The sequence below is a fragment of the Bufo bufo genome, chromosome 3, assembly GCF_905171765.1.
Source record: "Bufo bufo chromosome 3, aBufBuf1.1, whole genome shotgun sequence".
In the NCBI taxonomy this organism is placed as follows: Eukaryota; Metazoa; Chordata; class Amphibia; order Anura; family Bufonidae; genus Bufo; species Bufo bufo.
Genome location: NC_053391.1, coordinates 232,452,300 through 232,472,317, shown reverse-complemented (window position 1 = coordinate 232,472,317; position 20,018 = coordinate 232,452,300). Strand labels below are relative to the sequence as shown.

General features: G+C 45.9%; 1 protein-coding gene across 1 annotated transcript in view; it reads right to left on the bottom strand.

The window, feature by feature from the left end:
- The window catches only part of LOC120995057 (omega-hydroxyceramide transacylase-like), a 95,590-nt gene that overhangs the window by 13,884 nt on the left and 61,688 nt on the right, over window positions 1-20,018 (bottom strand). The window lies entirely within an intron of this gene.

Below are 20,018 nucleotides of genomic sequence, written 5' to 3'. Positions count from 1 at the left end.
TTTTACTGAGGCCATGCACAAAGAAGGTGATCTGAGGTGTTGGATCCTGGATCATATACCCCAGCCTCGGCGAGGGGAGGATAGATCCAGGATACTTAAACGCAGAGAGTTGAGCTGGATCCATAAGTTGGATAGCTTGAAGCCAAAGGGCTTGAACGCTGATTACAATTTTGGGGATGTTCTGTGAGGGTTGGTTTGCCCTCTCTTCATTGCTCGATACTGTTTTGCACTATTGTGTACATACGCTGAGATTTATATAACTCATGATTCTCTTACTCTAACATTTTTTCTCTTTCTTTTTAGATCACTTTCACCTTGCACATTGGGGTATGGAACATATGGCTGGAGTATACGCAGCATACCATGGAAGGGGTTCATTCTATTATAGTTTACATTTTATACTTATGCTTGATTTAGTTTTGTTGCTGACAGGCATGGCAGACACCGCACTATGATATTCCATCAAAATCCTCCTTTTTACAATTTTTCCTTTTATATTGGGATCTGTACTGTACACACTTTTGCAGCATCCGTGGACCATACAGAGGAGATCCCTCTCGGGCAGGTGGGGAGGTTGGATTTCCTGGCGTTATCCCTGCAGATACTGCGGTTGCCGTGGTTGTGCTGGGTTCTCTGCCAGGACGGGGTATATGGGTACCCTGTTTCATGGGGTTCCCTTTGCCCTTTTCTAACCCCCTATGCCCGCTTTTGTTTGTGGTGGGGTGCGATATGCAGAGTGGTGGTTCAGGGGCAGTCTTCCAGTAACTAAGATGGCGTGTTTAGCTCGATTCTCTACTGAGCATGCGCACAGGATTATACACTGTGTTCTTCTGGGAGGACGTCTGTAGTGACGTATTGAAGCCGGCCCGCTGCGATGACGTGCAGTATTCCAGGCTTGCTGAGTACTCGCGATTGGTGTGCTGCCACGCCTGCGCAGTAAGACATCCACAACGCCGACTTCACGGCGCTGAATGAGCCTCCTCGCTCAGTAGGTATGTTCTGCGATACTACTTTGTTGCTCCTCCCCCATATACTTATTTATGATGTATACACCATATGTTGGCACATTATCCGATCATGTTTATGTACCTGATCCATATATTGTCTTGTATTCAATACTTGTCACTGCTTAGAATGATGATCAGTATAATTTTCTGTACCAACGGCACGATGTATATTCACTATTAATGATTGTTATGTATTTTTATGAATTATTGAACACACCCACTGGGTTGTGACCACGTGACTTGTATCCCCTATATAATCACTGTCATTTGAGTTGTATCTTTGCTTGAGAAAGGCTCGTGACCAGAGCCGAAACGTTGCACCACTGGTGTGAATAAAGGGTTCACTGCTTTTATTCTTGGAGTGCCGCTCATTTTTCTGAATATATCCACCAGGGAAACCAGTCCATTCCCTTTGGGACGTGCACCCGCCTTCTCTCTCTGGAGCCAGTGCCGCCATTTTTCACATAGATATAGATAGAGATAGATAGATAGAGAGATAGATATATATATAGATAGATATATATATATATATATATATATATATCTCTCTATCTATATCTATCTATATATATCTATCTCTCAATATGGGGGGCCTATTCATTTGACATAACCTTATGTTAATACAGTTTATTATATCCAGCCTCTCTACACACCCCCTCTATATGCATGTGGGATGATCGCTTCAAAGATGCAGTTTTATAACATATGGCCCAAGAACTTATATATCTATTATTACTCCCCTCCCCCTTTACAATCATGGTGGCAGTATCCTTATCTGCCGTCCTGATTCTCCTCCCTCCTCCCTGCATGCGTTTCACAGGCAGGATATGATGATGCGAGTAAATGCCGGCTCACTTCCGGTTTTGGAATCACATGTGCGTTCCACCTGGCGCTGCGTGCGTTCCAAACACCGGAAGTGGGGCTTTTTTCAATTCCAAGGCATTAATAGGGTTATCTAGGAGGCGGGGCTCAATTCTAGGCGCCAAAAACAGGTATTTTAATCACCTACCCAGCAATACCACTGCACCTTACTATACCAGGAGCTCTGCTATGCAATTATCAGAGTTTTGCCCACCATTATCAGTTGGGCGTTCATCTAATGAAACCTGCAAGAACCTATCAACTATCCTGAGTCCCCTGCTGAACCAGCCTTTATTACGTCTGGGGAAACGCATCGGGACAAACTGCTAAAGAAGGGACGAACATCATCGATCCTTACAGGCAGGGTAACATTAGGCGACAGCGAGGGCTTAGCCACCGAGAGGTGGGGTCGCCCCTTTCGGGGCGGGTGCTCCGCCTGTAGGCAGGGGTACATTGAGGGTTGTATTAGGGATATTGTTCCCTTCCCCTTATCCACCTCCTCTCTTTTCACCGTTTGGCCAGGTCCGCAGTCATCTAACTGTAAGTTGCTGTAAATTAAAAATTTTCTATATATCAGACTTAAAGGGCTTCTGTCACCCCACTAAAGTGATTTTTTTTTTGGGGCTAGTTAAATTAGTTATATAGCGATATATGAAAATATAATTTTATCACAAGACACGGAGGCTTCGTATTGCTTAAACTTCCTTTACTGTTACCATAGCAGCAAAGAAATTAGCATGTCAATCACAAAGAAAACACCATAGTAACCGACTCCTCCCCCTTTATCCCATTATATATAGACTCCACACTCTGGGATCATCCTCTTTCTTTGCTGCTGCCATGGCAGATAAGTATCCTCTTTACCTATAGTATGCTGTCTTGTCATTGTTTTGATTATATTGCGCTTTAGGTGTAATTTACATCGCTCAGGTTGGTCTGTGGTTTTTTTTTGCCCCTTCCCACTTCATTGCTACGTTCTACCTAGTATCGGTAATTTTTGCTTTTCTTTCATCCCCCTTTTGGGTCCGTTCCCCAGTTCCCTGTTCATTCGTTTGCCGCCTCAGACTTCCTTTCCCTTTGCTCCTTACCGGTTCTTCCCGATCCTTTTCGGCCTACTCCTGCACGCTCCGGCCATAATATCGCGACGCACGAGATTTCCTCCTGCCTTCCGGAGCTCCCGGCACTTGCTGTGACGGCCGAAGTCTCGCGATCTGCGAGATTTCGGCCTCCGCTCTTCTAAGCATCGGCGCTCCTATCCTGAACTGCGGCCACTTGAGATCTCGCGAGATCTCGGCCTTTACCTCAGGATTTTTGCGCCGTTTTGTCACCGCTTGTGCTCCTGCAGCTCCCTTCTCACCCGGTGCCGAATCTTCTTAGGTGAGTGTCTATCTTTGTGCCCTACATTGTACCCTTTGCACCTCTGGCCCTCGATGTTTTCCTCTCTTTTTCTTTCAGTTTTTTTTTCTTGTGGTCTGGGGTGACTAACTCCTTCCACTCCTCTCATAATGTCCCGCCGCAGTAGTTCCTCCTCAGTTAGGCAGGACAGGGCTGCCCCTTCCCCCAGCCCCCCTAATGCGCTCAGCCTAATTAATGATTCCACACAGGAGAGACATAATGCTGCGCTGCAGCAGTCTATTTCTGAGGCGATCATGGTTGCTATGGGCTCCATGTCCTCAGTGTTATCGCAGTCTATATCTCAGGCCTTATGTGCTCAGCCCCCTGGGGCCACACAGGATCCAATTTTGGACACTGAAAGGCCATCTGCCTCCAGAACATTAAGAACCGATGGTAATCCATCACATGACCACGCGGTTGTCCCGCGGAAAAGAGCCTGCGCATGACAGGCAGAACATTCTCGTGCTTGGAAATCGGCCAGGACCTTACCTGAGCCTTTGTCCGATTCTGATAGAGAATCCATTGAGGAGGTTCAGAATGAGTATCATTATGACTCAGGGGAGGAGCTTGAGGACGTCGAAACTGACCCTCTAGATTTATTACCAGCTCCTATCCCACCCACGCCTACGGGCGACTTTCAGGCAGGCCCTCCTATACCTGACGACCTTATGATTGACCCGCTAGGTGCCCCACTATTTAATCCAGATGAGCTACATCATCCCAGATCAGCAGAATGGCTCCCTGCCACTCATGTAGCACATTATTTAGAGGAGAAGATCCGTGCTCCCTTAAGCAAGGAGTCCCGCAGTAAATTGCGGGCGGAATGCCCTCGCCCTTTGATCCCTAATAAAGGTGTGTGAAACACCGACCGTGGACCCGAAGATGGTTCAATTCCTTACTAAAACTAAATTTAACCCTAAAAAAGGGCTGGACTCAGCTTTACGAGCAGTTCAGGATAAGCTTCTGGACATCACGGGCCCTCTGGCAAAAATCTTTGACATGGCCGAGTCCGCCAAGGCGGAGGGTAGATTGGTAGACCCTGTCGAGCTAGGAGGATGGGTGCAGAGGGCCATTTGCATTGCAGGCAATGTGAATACCTCCTTAACCATCGAACGGTGTAAAGCCATCTTGATGAAGGTGGAGCCTAAGCTCTCCAACCTTGCGCTGTCAGAAGCAGGCAAAAATGCTCAGGGCCTCCTATTCGGAGACTCATTTATTAAGGAGCTGGGCAGATATGTCGGGGCCTTTACGGCTTTAGATAAAGCCCAGACTTCCATGAAAAGGGTTTTTAACACCCGTTTTTCCAACAGGGCTGGCAGCTCTAGGGGCCGTCTGTCCGGCCGGTCCGATTTCCATTCCCGTGGTTCGGGAAGAGGCTCCTTCAATTATAGATCCTCCCTTCAGGATGCCAGACATCAACCCTCCTTCTTCCCAGCCAGGGGTTTTTCAGGACGTTCCAGAAGCTACCGTGGAGCCCCATCCTATCGACGACCAGTTGGTAAGTGCCCTTCCCCCCATACCGTTGTTTTCTTCAACAGGATGTGTCGGGGGCAGACTCCGTCACTTTTCCAATGCCTGGTCCGAGATCACCTCAGACCGGTGGGTTTTAGACACCATCATGGGTTTCACTATAGACCTGGTAGCCCCTCCAAGCCTTCTACCTATCCCCAGACACATTCTTGTGACTGGATCGGTACAACAACAACTGCACAGAGAACTGAAGGAACTCGTCCTCAAACAGGCGATAGAACGCACCTCACCCCTTTCAGCTGCGGTTATCAGCAGTATGTTTCTGGTGCAAAAGAAGGGTGGCCAGGCGCGCCCTGTCATCAACTTAAAGTCCCTCAACTCTATAGTCCAATATCGCCATTTCAAGATGGAGGGCATCCATCTTCTGAGAGATATGCTCATTCCAGGAGATTGGATGGTCAAACTGGACCTCAAGGATGCCTATCTCACGGTCCCGGTGGCTCCAACCTCCAGGAACTTGCTTTGCTTTCCTTGGGGAGACCAACTTTGGCGCTTCACCTGCCTGCCTTTCGGTCTCTCATCCGCCCCTTGGTGTTTCACCAAAGTAATGAAGCCCGTAGTTTCTTGGCTCCGCAGCAGAGGGGTACGCATGATAATTTATCTAGACGATATTCTTATCATGGCACGGAGCCCGTCCCTTCTTCACTTACACCTGTCCATGACCACCAACCTCTTGTCCAGGTTGGGTTTCATCATAAATCAGGAGAAGTCATGCCTCAATCCTTCAACTTCTATAGAGTTCCTGGGGTTCAGGATAGATTCCTCTTCTCTTACCCTTCACCTTCCTCTGTCCAAGGTCCGCGCTATCCGCAAAGAGCTGCGACATGCACTGCTTCGACCCCAACTATCTCTGCGTCACTTAGCACGCCTGATAGGTCTCCTGGCATCGTCCATCCAGGCCATCTTCCCGGCTCCCTTGCACTACCGAGCTCTCCAGAGACTCAAAATTGCACACCTCCGGACCGGAGCCACATACTCAGACATGGTCACTCTCGATTCGGAAACGAGAGACGAGCTTCTTTGGTGGATCCAGAATCTATCGGTCTGGAATGGCAAAGCCCTGCTCGGGCCCCTTCCGGATCTGGTTATAGAATCCGACGCCAGCTTACACGGCTGGGGGGCACATTGCAATGGGATATCCATCGGAGGTCCTTGGTCCCCAGAGGAGTCCCGCCTCCACATAAATGGCCTGGAATTATTGGCAGGGTCGTTGGCGATTCGCAGTTTCGCCAACGGCACAGTCACGACCTGTATCAGATTACGGATGGACAATGTCTCCGCGGTCCGATACGTAAACGGGATGGGCGGTACTCGTTCTTCGGTTCTGACTTAACTAGCTCAAGATTTCTGGGAGTTTTGCCTTACCAAAGGCATTGTAGTTATAGCGGAGCACCTTCCGGGTCTCCGCAATGTAGTAGCAGACTGGAATTCTCGATATCTTTCGGATTCCAGCGATTGGAAGTTAGACGAGGGGGTATTCCTAACCTTATCGTCTCACTGGGGTCCTCCATCGATAGACCTATTCGCGAACCGCTTGAACGCCCAAACTCCCAGGTTCTTCAGCTGGCGTCCGGACCCGCTGGCAGAAGCAGTAGACGCTTTTCTGCAAGACTGGGGGGGGGAGCACTGATGTATGCGTTTCCGCCTTTTGCCTTAATTCCCCGAGTTCTCCTCCAAGCCCAACTCCAGTCGGCGGATCTGATCCTGATCATCCCGCTGTGGCGGTCTCAACCCTGGTTCCCACTACTTCTGGACTTATTAGTGGATTTTCCAATCCTCCTCCCGGATTTCCCCGGGCTTTTGCGGGATCCTTTGGGAGCACATCATCCCCTCATTCGGACAGGCGGACTTCGGCTTCTCGCTTGCAGGATCTCGGGTGTCCCATCTCACTGTCTGGAGTTTCGGACACGACTCTTTTCTTACTGGAGAGCTCATGGGCCCCAGGAACTAGACGGGCTTATCGCTCCGCCTGGGACGCTTGGGCTCGCTGGTGCGGAGGAAGGGACCTGGATCCCTTTCGGGCCCCTATAATATCGGTTTTGTCCTTTGTCTTTTTTATATGACTCAGGTAAGGCCTATTGTACTATTAATCTTTACAGATCGGCTATATCTTCCCGACACGAAGGTTTCGAGGGTACTCCGGCGGGTCAACATCCTTTGGTGTGTCGTCTCTTGAAGGGCTCTCGCTTGTCTCGACCTCCCAGACCTCGTTTCTCGGCGACTTGGGATGTGGGATTGATTTTAAATTTTCTGGTTTCTTGGTCTTCTAATGACCAATTATCACTACGCCAGTTATCAGCTAAGTTAGTCACACTGCTTTGCCTAATTTCGTGTAAGCGGGTGTCGGATGTGCGGGCATTAGATCACGATGCACGGTCCTTTACACCGGAAGGGGTCGTGTTTAACATTTCCAGACGCACTAAGACGAACATTCATTCTGTTGCTTACCCCGCTTTCCCTCAGTCCCCACAACTGTGTCCGGTTGCATGCCTTCAAGAGTACGAATCTCGTACTGCGCCTTTACGTGTCTCTACTTTTCCCAACTTGTTTATTTCTTTTCGGAGACCCTATGCTCCAGTCGCCAGTGTGACACTGTCTCGCTGGGTTAAGGAGATTATGAGTCAGGCCGGTATCGACACCAATATCTTTACGGCTCATTCCGTCCGCAGTGCTTCCGCTACTTCTATGTCGGTCTCTGGGGCCCGTCTGGAGGATGTGATGCGTTTAGCGGATTGGTCTAGGGTTTCCACTTTCCGGGAATTTTACTTTCGCCCGGAGTCTCATGCTTTTAACTCGGTTATCTCTCAGCTTTAAACTAGCAATACGAAGCCTCCGTGTCTTGTGCTAAAATTTCATGATTTTCCTATTGCATGACGTAAAGTCATGATTTTATTAAAGACACGGAGGCGAGTATTGCCCGCCCTTACCCACCCTGTGGGTTTTCAGAAGAATTTATTACAAGTTATGTTATTTATTACAATTTATGTTGCTTATTTATGCATTTTTGGTTATTTTGATTTTGGTGTACTTGGTATGTTTTTCTCGTTTCTCATGATCTATCCTTACGGTACTACCTCGTATTTTGTGTTCTCGTTCGCAGGTTGAAGTGTGTCCTCCTCAGTGTTGTTGGACTAAACACACACGATGTTGCTTTTCAAGGCTACTAAAGTTCGGCTGTCTGGTCGGTTGACGAGTTCGTCCTAAGGTTCAGGACTGTTGTTTTCGTTCAGGAAGATCCAGTTTCCGGAAGAGTCAGCGATTTGAGTGGCTGTTCAAAGAAAGAGGATGATCCCAGAGTGTGGAGTCTATATATACTGGGATAAAGGGGGAGGAGTCGGTTACTATGGTGTTTTCTTTGTGATTGACATGCTCATTTCTTTGCTGCTATGGTAACAGTAAAGGAAGTTTAAGCAATACTCGCCTCCGTGTCTTTAATAAAATCATGACTTTACGTCATGCAATAGGAAAATCATGAAATTGTGTTCCTTACTTTGATCCAGCAGTTTATTAAAAAAACGAAGTTTTATCATATGCAAATTCGGTCTCTACCAGCAAGTAGGGCGGCTACTTGCTGGTAGCTGCTGCAGAAATCCGCCCCCTCCTCTTGTTGATTGACAGGGCCAGCCGGGATCTCCTCCGCCGGCCAGCCCTGTTGGCGTTTCAAAAATCGCGCGCCTGTGTTGAATCGGCGCAGGCGCTCTGAGATGAGGAGGCTTGTCTCCTCCTAACTCCCTCAGTGCGCCTGCGCCGATGACATCACTGAAATAGAAGAAGTCATCTCAGAGCGCCTGGGCCGATTCAACACAGGCGCGCGATTTTTGAAACGCCGACAGGGCTGGCCGGAGGAGGAGATCCCGGCTGGCCCTGTCAATCAACAAGAGGAGGGGGCGGATTTCTGCAGCAGCTACCAGCAAGTAGCCGCCCTACTTGCTGGTAGAGACCGAATTTGCATATGATAAAACTTAGTTTTTTGAATAAACTGCTGGATCAAAGTAAGGAACACAATTATATTTTCATATATCGCTATATAACTAATTTAACTAGCCCCAAAAAAAAAAAAATCACTTTAGTGGGGTGACAGAAGCCCTTTAACTATCCTGATACGTCCAAGTAAGGCCTTGTCTATTTCATTTGACGTAGCCTAACATACATACTAAGATGGGGTATTATTTTAACCAACAATAGTAAAAGTTATGTTTTATATGAAAAGTCTTTTTTCTCTGATTTCTATAATGGTAAATGTGTCAAGGTCAATCCTACAGCTCACACCCACTATGCCCTGGCAAGGTTGGCTTAAGAATTTCCTATAGCAAGCACGACCACTGCTGATGGACTGCAGGGTGGTCATAACCCCTGGATATGAATAGTGTATAAGGTGATGGAAGAATGAAACAAGCCAGCAAAAAAAAAAAAAAAAAAAAAAAAAAAAGTAAATCTGGACAATCAGAGTGCTATTGCATTTGTGTTTTTGCGTTTGTATATGTATTTTGCCATAGCGATGTGCACCTGCATACAGGGTTGTGCTGACTGAACCCCCCACATTTTTTCTTAATAATAATTACCAATTTAAAAAAATTGTAAGTTGTGCAACCCAAAATGGTGCCATTAACCAGATATGGCATTATGAGCCCACATTTGTATATAGTGGGCTACTGCAATGAGCCCACTCCGTATGCGGCGGGTGCCTGCCCACAGCAAGCACCAGGCCGCAATGACAGGGAATGGCCGCATTCAACAAAGATTGCTTTACCTCACAGATGCTGCAGATGAATGAAGCAGTGAAAATTCTCATGGCTCCAATCTGCTACCATGGCAGCCTGGATCCTTCCAAAGCTTCATAGGCCTGCCTATGCATGAGGCAGAGCTCAGAAGGGAGAGAGAGTTTCAAAATCCTTTTCACCCCAATAGATATCTATTAGGGTGAATAGGACAAGGGATCCAAGGGGGCCAATAGTTAAAGTGAAAAAAAAAATTACGGCTGTCAGAAAATTGAGATTTTCTGTCAGATGAACATGGACTCCATGCATAACGTAAACCAGACAGATCCGTTATGCATGCCATAGACTTCTATTATGACGGAATGAATAACGGAATGCCTCTAAAAAGGCATTCAGTTATGCATTCCGTCATGGAATTGCATTATGGTTCGTGGTAAAGGAATCCACAACGCAATTCAGTAAATACCACAACACAAACTCGCACTTCAAAATATGAAATTCACCAATCCCTACCCTTTATGTATGCCACAACAATTAAAAAGGAAAATGGAGATAAAATTTTACTTTTCTGGCAGATTTTCCATTTCTTCTGTAACACATCAAGGGTTAACAGCCAAACAAAACACATCTATTACCCTGATTCTACAGTTTACAAAAACACCCCATATGTGGTGGTAAACTAAACTAATGTAAAAAAGGTACACAGCAGGGAGCACCACATAGTTTTTGGAAGGCATATTTTGCTGGACTGGTTTTTAGACACCATGTCCCATTTGAAGCCCCCCCTGATGCACCCCTAGAGTAGAAACTTCCAAAAAGTTAACCTATTTTGGAAGCTATGGGATAAGGTGACAGTTTTATTGATACTATTTTAGAGTACATATGATTTCTGATCGCTCTATATTACGCTTTTTTTGAGGCAAGGTAACCCAAATGTCTGTTCTGGCACATTTTTTTTTTTTCAATGTTCATCTGACAGGTTAAATCATGTACTATCATTATAGAGCAGATTGTTACATTGTGATGATAAAAAATATGTCTATTTTTTTAGTTTGTTTCGGTTTTACATAAAAGCATTTTTGAAAAAAAAAAAAAATTTTTTTGTTTCTATTTTCTCAACGTCTTTTTATTTTTCTGCCGATAGTCTTCCGCAGGGGCTCATTTTTTGCAGGAAGAGTTGACCCTATTGGTACCATTGTTGGGTACATACAATTTTTGATCAATATTACACTTTATGGGGCAAGGCGACCAAAAAAATAAATAAAAAAAACCGCAATTAGACTTACCGGTAATTCCGTTTCCTTGAATCCACCATGACGGCCCACATTGAGATTGACCCTTGACCTCTGGAACACAGAGTTTAAATTCCCCCCACCCCTCCACCTCCTCAGTGCTTTACAAATTATCCGAAAGGTGGAAAAGAGTGTAAAAGATATTGATTCATACCCTTAAACTCGTGTATATATATATATATATATATATATATATATATATATATATATATATATATATTTTTTTTTTTCTTTTTTTTTTCTCTTTTTTTTTTTATTACACATATGATTTGGGATGGGAATAGTACGGGGCCGTCATGGTGGATTCAAGGAAACGGAATTACCGGTAAGTCTAATTGCGGTTTTTCCATTTCATCCACCATGACGGCCCACATTGAGATGTATCAAATGACTACATGGGTGGGGATATGGCCTGTATAATCTTCCAACCAAAAAGAGCCTCATTCGAGTCTGGAAGATTAAGGCGATAGTGTCTTACAAAGGTGTTTGTGCTAGCCCAGGTTGCGGCCCTACAAATCTGGTCTAGTGAGACGCCTCTTTTTTCAGCCCAAGAGGAGGCAGTGGCCCTAGGGGAATGGGCTTTAATATTGCCGGGACTGGGCTTGTCCTGTATCCTGTAGCAACACTCGATGGTGGACCTGATCCATCTAGCTATGGAGGATTTAGCTAGCTTCTTCCCTTTATTTTTTCCAGAGAACTGAACTAGGAGATTATTATCTATCCTAAGAGCCCTGGTAGCCTCCAGGTATTGAATTACTGTATCCTTAACGTCTAAGGAGGTACATGTTATCACTAGACCCTGCAACTTCGGACCTAGTGATAGAAGGTAGAAAGATCTCCTGTTCCTGGTGGAAGGAGGAGACTACTTTAGGGAGGAACCCAGGGTCGAGCGTTAGGCGGATGTGATCATTACAGATTTGGAGATATGGTTCCCTGCAGGAGAGGGCCTGAAGTTCTCCAATACGTCTGGCTGAAGTAATTGCTATCAGGAAAGCAGTTTTCAGAGAAAGGTGTTTTAAGGAGATCTCTGATAACGGTACAAATGGAGGTTTTGTTAGGCCTTCTAGGACGATGTTCAAGTCCCAAGTTGGAGCTCTAGATTTAAGGGTGGGTCTTAACCTTGAAGCTGCTCTAATAAACCTCCTGACCCATCTGTGATTGGCTAAGCTGCAGTCGTAGAAGGTACTGAGGGCTGATATTTGTACTTTCAGAGTACTAGGTCTCAGACCTAATTCCAGACCGCTCTGGAGGAAGTCCAGAATCTTGTTGATGGGAGGAGAAGAGGTGTCCGGGTGATCAATTCCTAACCAAGAACAGTATCTTTTCCATATCTTTAAATAGATGGAAGATGTCACTTTTTTTTCTACTGGCCTTGAGCGTGAGAATCACCTTATCTGACAGGCCTCTGTTCTTTAAGGTTTCGCTCTCAGGATCCAGGCTGCCAGTCTGAAGATTCCTGGGTCTGGATGCAGAAGTGGGCCCTGGACTAGGATGTCTCTCTGAAAAGGAATTTCCCAGGGATCCTCCAGCGATAGCTGTCTTAGAGTAGAGAACCAGCTCCTCTTTGGCCATAGGGGGGCTATTAGGATGAGAGTAGCTGGTTCTCCTAGAAGCTTCTGGATGACTCGCGGTAATAGTGGTATCGGGGGAAATGCATAAGCCAGTCTCCAATTCCACTGAATTGATAGGGCGTCTATTGCCCACGGGCCGTCCTCCTGGTTTAGGGAGCAAAAGCATTCTACCTGCGTATTTTTTCTTGAAGCGAATAAGTCTACTTCGGGATGACCCCATCTTTTTGAGATCCTCTGGAAGATCTTTCGGTTCAGGGACCATTCCCCTGGATCTATTTTTTCCCTGCTCAGGTAGTTTGCTACTGTGTTCTCGCAGCCCTTTAAATGGATGGCGGAGAGCGACAGGGTGTTCTCTTCTGCCCAGGAGAAGATTTTCATTGCTACAGCGCCCAACAGGCATGACCTTGTCCCTCCTTGGTGTCAGAGGTATGCCACAGTTGTGGTATTGTCGGATAGAATCTTTAGATGATAACCCCTCAGTAGGTCTTCTCCTTTTGTTAATGCTTCGAGGACAGCGTACAGCTCTCTGTAATTGGAGGATCTTTTCCTTATGTCTTCTGGCCAAGTACCCTGTAGAAGATGGTCTCCTATTTTTGCTCCCCAGCCTTCCGTCTGTTATTACCTGAACGGCCGGGTAGTTCCGCCACTGTAGACCTCCAAGCAGTCTTCTTTCTTTCCACCAGCTTAGATCCGATTTTACGGACTGAGGAATCCATACATTTTTGTCTAGGTTTGTCTGTCTTCCATCCCATACACTTAGGATCCAACTCTGGATTACCCTTGTGTGACTTTGGCACCAGGCAACTGAGGGGATGCAAGCAGTTAGACTTCCGAGAAGACTCATGGACCGTCTGATGGAGCACCTGTGAGAACTCTGAAACATTCGGATCTTCTCTACTAGCGCCACTGTTTTGTCCTGAGGAAGAAAGGTCTTTAAACAGGGCTGAGTCCAGTTCTACGCCTAGGAATCTTATTCTTCTGGACGGGATCAGAGTGGATTTTTTTATATTTATGATCCAACCCAGATCTTTTAGCAACTCTGAGAATCTCTGAGTTGCAGACAGATTTTCGGCTTCTGTATTGCCAAGAATAAGGAAGTCGTCTAGGTATCGGATAATTGTTATACCTTCCTGACGAAGATAGGCCACCATTTCCACTACCACCTTTGTGAAGACCCTGGGGGCCGAGGAGATGCCGAAAGGGAGGGCGACATATTGAAAATGGTGGATCAAGCCGTCCGGCCCTTTTAGGGAGAATCTTAAGTACTTTTGAGAAAGATGATGAATAGGAATATGGTAGTATGCGTCTTTGAGGTCGATTGACGCCATAAACGCTCCTTTCTGGATTAGGGGAATAGTGGATGTGATGGTTTCCATCCTGAATTTCCTGTATAAGATGGATCTGTTTAGAGGTTTTAGATTTATGATGGTTCGCAGGGATTGGTCTGGTTTCTTTACTAGGAAGAGGTTGGAGTAGAAACCTCTCCTTTGTTCTAGTTGCGGGACCCTCTGAATTACCCCTAGATCTAAGAGGTCTCAGACGCCCTGCCATATTTTTGGAAGCTCTGTTTTGTTCTGGGATGAGATGCAGAATCTTCTTGGGGGGATTGATGTGAATTCTATCTTGTAGCCTTGAGAGACTACGTTTAGAACCCAGGGATTTGAGGTGATCTGCTCCCAAGATGGTAAGAACCCCTTCAGTCTCCCCCCTACTCTGACGTCATTGCTGTTTATTTTGACGGTTTTGGGGATTGAGAATGAAGCCTCTCCCTCTTCCCCCTTTGGGATAGCTCCACCTGCCAGATTTTCCTTTCCCCCTGTAGGATCTCTGCTGGGGCTGGAACTGACGAAAGGGCTTCTTTCTAGACTCTTTGTCCTCCGGAAATCCCTTCTTATCCGCCGCTCCCTCTACAATCTTATCTAGAGTGGGACCAAAGACAAACTCCCCAGAAAATGGGATAGAACAGAGTTTGGCTTTGGAAGCCTTGTCCCCTGACCATGCTTTCATCCATAATGCTTGCCTGGCTGCGTTAGAGAGAGCAGCGTCTTTGGCTGAGAAACGGATGGATTCCGCAGAGGCATCCGCTAAGAATGCTGTGGCGGAACGAAGGAGTGGAATAGACTCCCTGATTTCTTCTCTTGGGGTCTTATTTTTTAGGTGTTCGTCCAATTCCCCCAGCCATATATACATAGCCCTGGCTACAGAAGTTGCTGCAATGTTTGCTTTTACCCCAAACATTGCTGACTCCCAGGATCTTTTAAGGAGCCCGTCTGCCTTTCTGTCCATTGGATCACCCAGTTGGGAGGAATCCTCAAAAGGGAAGAGCGGTTTTCTTTACAACCTTAGCCACCTGTATGTCGACTTTGGGGGTCCGATTATATATTTTGCTTTCTGCTGGATCAAAGCAGAGTCGGTTCCTGAACTCCTTGGGGACACCTAATCTCTTCTCAGGATCTGACCACTCCTCCATAATCATTTCCCGTATATTCTCGTTTATAGGGAAGACGATGGAAGTCTTGGATCTAAGGCCGCCAAACATTTCATCCTGGACGGTCCGGGGTCTAGGGGTATCCTCAATTCCCATTGTGGACCTGACTGCTCTGAGTAAATCCTCCATCTCGTCTGTGGAGAAAAAATATTTTTTGTCCTCCTCCAAAATTTCCCCCTCTGACAAGGGGTCCTCAGCAGGAATCTGTCTGGATGTGACGGAAGCTTCCTCTACATCCTCGCCCTCAGATGAGGAGACGACCGACAGTTTGCGTTTCTTGGGAGGGTTGGGGACACTAGCGGGGACAGACATAGTGGCCAAAGAAGATCTGATTTCGTCCGTAATAAAAGTCTTCATTTCGGACAGAATATCTGGTTGCTCTTCCTTCCATATTTCGGCAGTACAAGGCTTGCACAGCCTCTTTTTGTAATTTTCAGGTAACCTTCTTGAGCATGCACAGCACTTTGAGAGCTTTGCTTTAGTTTTAGTTTCTTTGCTGCCCTGGAGGAAGCAACCAGATATGCCATGCTTAGAATTGAAACAGAAGTAAAATTCAAAATACAATTTCCCCCCAGAGGGGACTCACTGTACTGATGGCCGAAGGATCAGAGCCTTCCTGGCGAGGAGTAGGTGCTTCAGACATCGCGGTGCAGCAGGCAAAGGCTGACAACCGCGCTTTTTTAAAATTCTTGTCCCGGCGTCTGACGTCATCAAGCAGCGCCCCGACTGACAGCGCGAGCCTGTGCCGCACCAGCTTGTAGAAAAAAGGTACGTGCGCCGCCCGGCCCGCCTCTAAAGCGCATCATGCGCCGCACCACTCCTCCTGCCGGTCACCTGAGAAGGACGCCAAGCGCCGCGCGCGAGGCGCCTTGTGAAGCCGGCACCCCCGACTATTACCCAGAGGAGGGAAGGAAGTCTGAGGTAGGGAAGGACCGCAGGCCTCAGCATAAGCTAAGACGAGGGTCCTTGTTGCTCCAAGCTGGCCAGCCTTAGCCCCTGCCGTGGGAGGCCAGCAGGAGATTCCTGTAAGAGACTAAAGCTACTACCCTCCTGGAAGGACGGCTCTCTCTACATGTTGGCCCCTGTAGGGGCAGGAAAGCACTGAGGAGGTGGAGGGGTGGGGGGAATTTAAACTCTCTATGTGTTCCTGCCCCTACAGAGGTCAAGGGTCAATCTCAATGTGGGCCGTCATGGTGGATGAAATGGAAAATTTGGTTGTTTAGGCACAGTTTTTGTTCACCTAGGGTTAGGTCATGTGATATTTTTATAGAACAGGTCGTTACAGACGTGGCAATAATTAATATGTATACACTTTAATAAATTAAACTTTTACACAATAACATTTTTTGAAACAAAATAAAATGGTTTTAGTGTCTTCAAATTCTGAGAGCCATTTATTTATTTATTTTTTTGGAGGATTGTCTTATGTAGGGGCTCATTTTTTGCTGTATGAGGTCTCTGTTTGATCGGTACTATTGTAGGATACATACGACTTTTTGATCACTTTGTGATGAAAGGTGACAAAATTGACTATTTTCGCAGTTTAATTTTTACATTTTATATTTATAGAGCCGGTTGTTACGGACGTGGCAATACCCAATATGTGTGTTTTTTTCTATTTATTATAAAATCAGGGGAAAGAGGCATTTTGTTTTTATTTGACACTTACCATTTTTGTCCCACTCTGGGACTTCAACTTTTGGGGGTCTGATCCCCTCTGCAGTGCATAGCAATACATCGGCATTACAAAACCTATGCCGTGGCCCCTTTTGCCATTGCAGACCACTTTTGGCTCATGAATACATCTGCCATTGTCATCGGTAGCCTGATCATGCCAACGGCGTGGTCTGTCTGCCTACCACCCATCATGTTATATCAGGCTTTTTTCAATTGGTCTTTATTAGAAAAATATTGAGCCGCTCTGTCAGTTTGTGTAGCTGTGTGAATTGTACTTTTTACTTTCATTTTGTGCCGCCATCTAATAACCCTTCTCTCTAAACTACCAAGAGGTCATAAATACTTATATAAGCCACATTCTTATCAGCAAGATAAGAACTGAGCTACAATGAGTGTTTTTAATTTCAGAGAGCAGAGATAAGGAGCCGGTCAGATTACCTGGCTGATCGAGCAGAGAAAATTCTGATCCCCCATAAGAACATCTCAGCCCTGTAGAGAAAAGGGTTTGTAATAAAGACCAATTTAGCTAAAAATAATTTAGCACAAAAAAGGAGTACAATGCAAAAAAATTAATAAAAAAAGTTGCCCCCAAAAGATGTACATAGCCATTAAGGGCATCTAGTAACCGCCAAGGCCAGTGATTGGCTATAGCTATGTCAAACCAGATATTTATAGCAAGGGAGCCCAGCAGAGCATTGCATGCCTGGATGAGAAGTAGTGGGGAGCCAGGGCCAGGATGCAAGCTTCCTATTACAGGTCTGTCCTTCTCAAAGTCACAACTTTATTTTTCCGTTGACATTCCCGTATGAGGTCTTATTATTTTTTTTTAAGCAGCATTCCGGTAAAATTTACCATATTCTGACCTCTAGCTTTTTTGTATTTACAGTATGTGTAGGAGCTGTGTGGGGGCTTATTTTATTGCAGGGTGATCTGTACTTTTCAGTGATACTATTTTTGAAGTGTGACTTTTTGATTAGGTTTTATTCACTTTTGGGAGGCGAATTGGCCATTTTGAATTTCCTCTGCTACGCCATTCACCATATGGCTGAAATATATTTATATTTTAATAGTACAGTCCTTTTCAGACATGGTAATTTCTGATTTTTGTTTAAGTTGTTTATGGTTTATTTTAATTTTGTGAAAAAAGGGGTGATATTTTTTCCCCTTTAACTTTGTCACCCTGGGTGACTATAACTAGTAATCAGATTACAATTGTATTCAGTGTTTGGTATTTATCCACAGAAAACACCATTCACTGTATAGCAATATAGTGCTGCCACTTGCAGGCCTGTGTTGGTATATACCAGTGATGGGTATGGGAGCCTGCTTGACCATGACATCTGAGAGGTTAAAGGTCTGCAAATTGGCCATATGGCTAATTGCAGATGTTTTCCCCTGGCCTCTGCTGTTTGAAATGGCAGAAACCCAGAGGCTATGGCACCCATTGCACTTGCGAGCGGCCACAGTCTTTAAAATGCCGACATCCGCTGTACATGTATGGCGAAGGTTGTGAAGGAGTTAAGTATAGAAAGAGCTCCTTAACTGACAGCCTGTTCCTAAATCTATTAATTCATTCAATCCAAATACTCATCTTCCATAACATGGTGCATGTTTGAATCTAATCTAACTGTATTGGGTGCCTTTAATCTGACAGACATCCTGCCTCATGAATGTAGAAGATCAGAAATTAAGATGGATTCCCCGGTTGGGATATTATGTAGCGCCTACTGTCACACGGGACAGCTATAGTCCCGAATGACTGGCCGAGGCGCTCTTGCAGGGGCACCAGAGGATTATGTGATCTTCCTTAAATTTTTCCTGCCCCTGTGACGGTCTTCTGATCTTTAAAATTATAGACACCATTTTGAGCAATTCACCCAACTCAAAAATTACTAGGGAAAAAAAAATATATAAAAAATTAAAGGGGTATTCTCATCTTAATGATCACTGTTAAATCTGTTAATGATTTAACAGTGATCATTTTTCTAAATATATTTAACTAATTCCCACCCCTTAGAAGAAAATAAACATATACTTACCTGACTGTTGTCTTCCGTCTCCCCTGGTTACGGCTACCGCTCTTTTCAGAAATCGCGGTTGCCGCGCTTGTGCAAACGACTTCTTTTCTTCTCCCGGCTGGCCGGGCGCAGTCCAGAAAGCGCACACCGAGGCCGCGCATGCGCTATGGAAATTTCTTCCTGGTCAGTATAGTAGAATTGCGAGAAAGAAGTCACCAGGGCGCATGCGCGGCCTCGGCGTGCGCGTTCAGTCCAGCGCGCGGCTCGGCCGGGAGAAGACTTCAATCAAGATGGAGCCCGCCCCCTGCCGAGTGCCGAAACCGGACAGCGCGCCGGGAGCAGGTAAATAAGAAACGGCGTGTTGAGAATATCCCTTTACATAAAAATAGGGACATAGTTACCCTAAGAATAACTCGCCTATTCACCCAAAATGTCGAGACTGACCTTTGTCAAGATGAGCCAGGATTTCCACCCACCAATGCCTGATGCATCAGAATAGATCATCCATGGTGCCACACCAACACTTTGACAAAAGAGACTGGTTTCTTCTGGCTACCTGCCTCAGCTACTATTATAATGCTGCCACCTGCCTGATGCCAAGTGCTCCTTCGTTTACCCACCATCTTCATCAAGTAACTGGTATTGCCACCTGGCCACTCTGGTCTCCTGATGCTGCAGCCACCTCCACACTGTCATTGTGCCACTCTGTGGTCTCCTCCTGATGTTTCCACCTCACCATTATGTCATAGGGCTACTCTGGACTTCTCATTCTGTTCCCACCCTCCCCACTTCATGACTGGGCCACCATTTTGCCTTTCGGCCAGGCTGACATTATTTATTTGACCCTTCTTCTGATCTGTCAGAAGGAAGGAAAAATGAGACTCACAACGGATCCAGTCTGTGTAGCAGCTCTAAGGCCTGTATGGTCCCATCAGAATTGGCTTATGATTTGGTAGCCAAAAGAAGTGACCGAGTGAAGGGAGATGCTCCACTGACAGGATCTGTTTTTCGGGGGTTATTGTTCTGACGGATCAGAGGAAGGCCAAATTAATCAGTGACGTCAACACAAACTTACTGCTTACACCATCTCCACTCTGTAGGGGGATGGGGTCTACTTGTATAAGCATTTAATAGAACAGGTTCTGTAAACATTTATGTGGAATCAGCTGACGATGGTGTAAAAGGAGTGCACTTCTTCATGGCGCCAACATTGACCTGTAAGGCTGAGTTCACACTTAACTTATTTGGGTAGTCACGGGGCCAAAACTGACCAAATAACTAGTGTGCAGTGATTCTAAGAGAGACGCCTGTCATGTGCTTGTCATACTGACTCAGTATTATTTCACTACCAGAGCAGACTCCCTATGCGCGTTACTGCAAGGCACAGTGTTCTACACCACTCTAAAGGCTCTCTGCAGCCAGGAGATAGTTTTTTTTATGCGATTCACTGCAAATAAATTC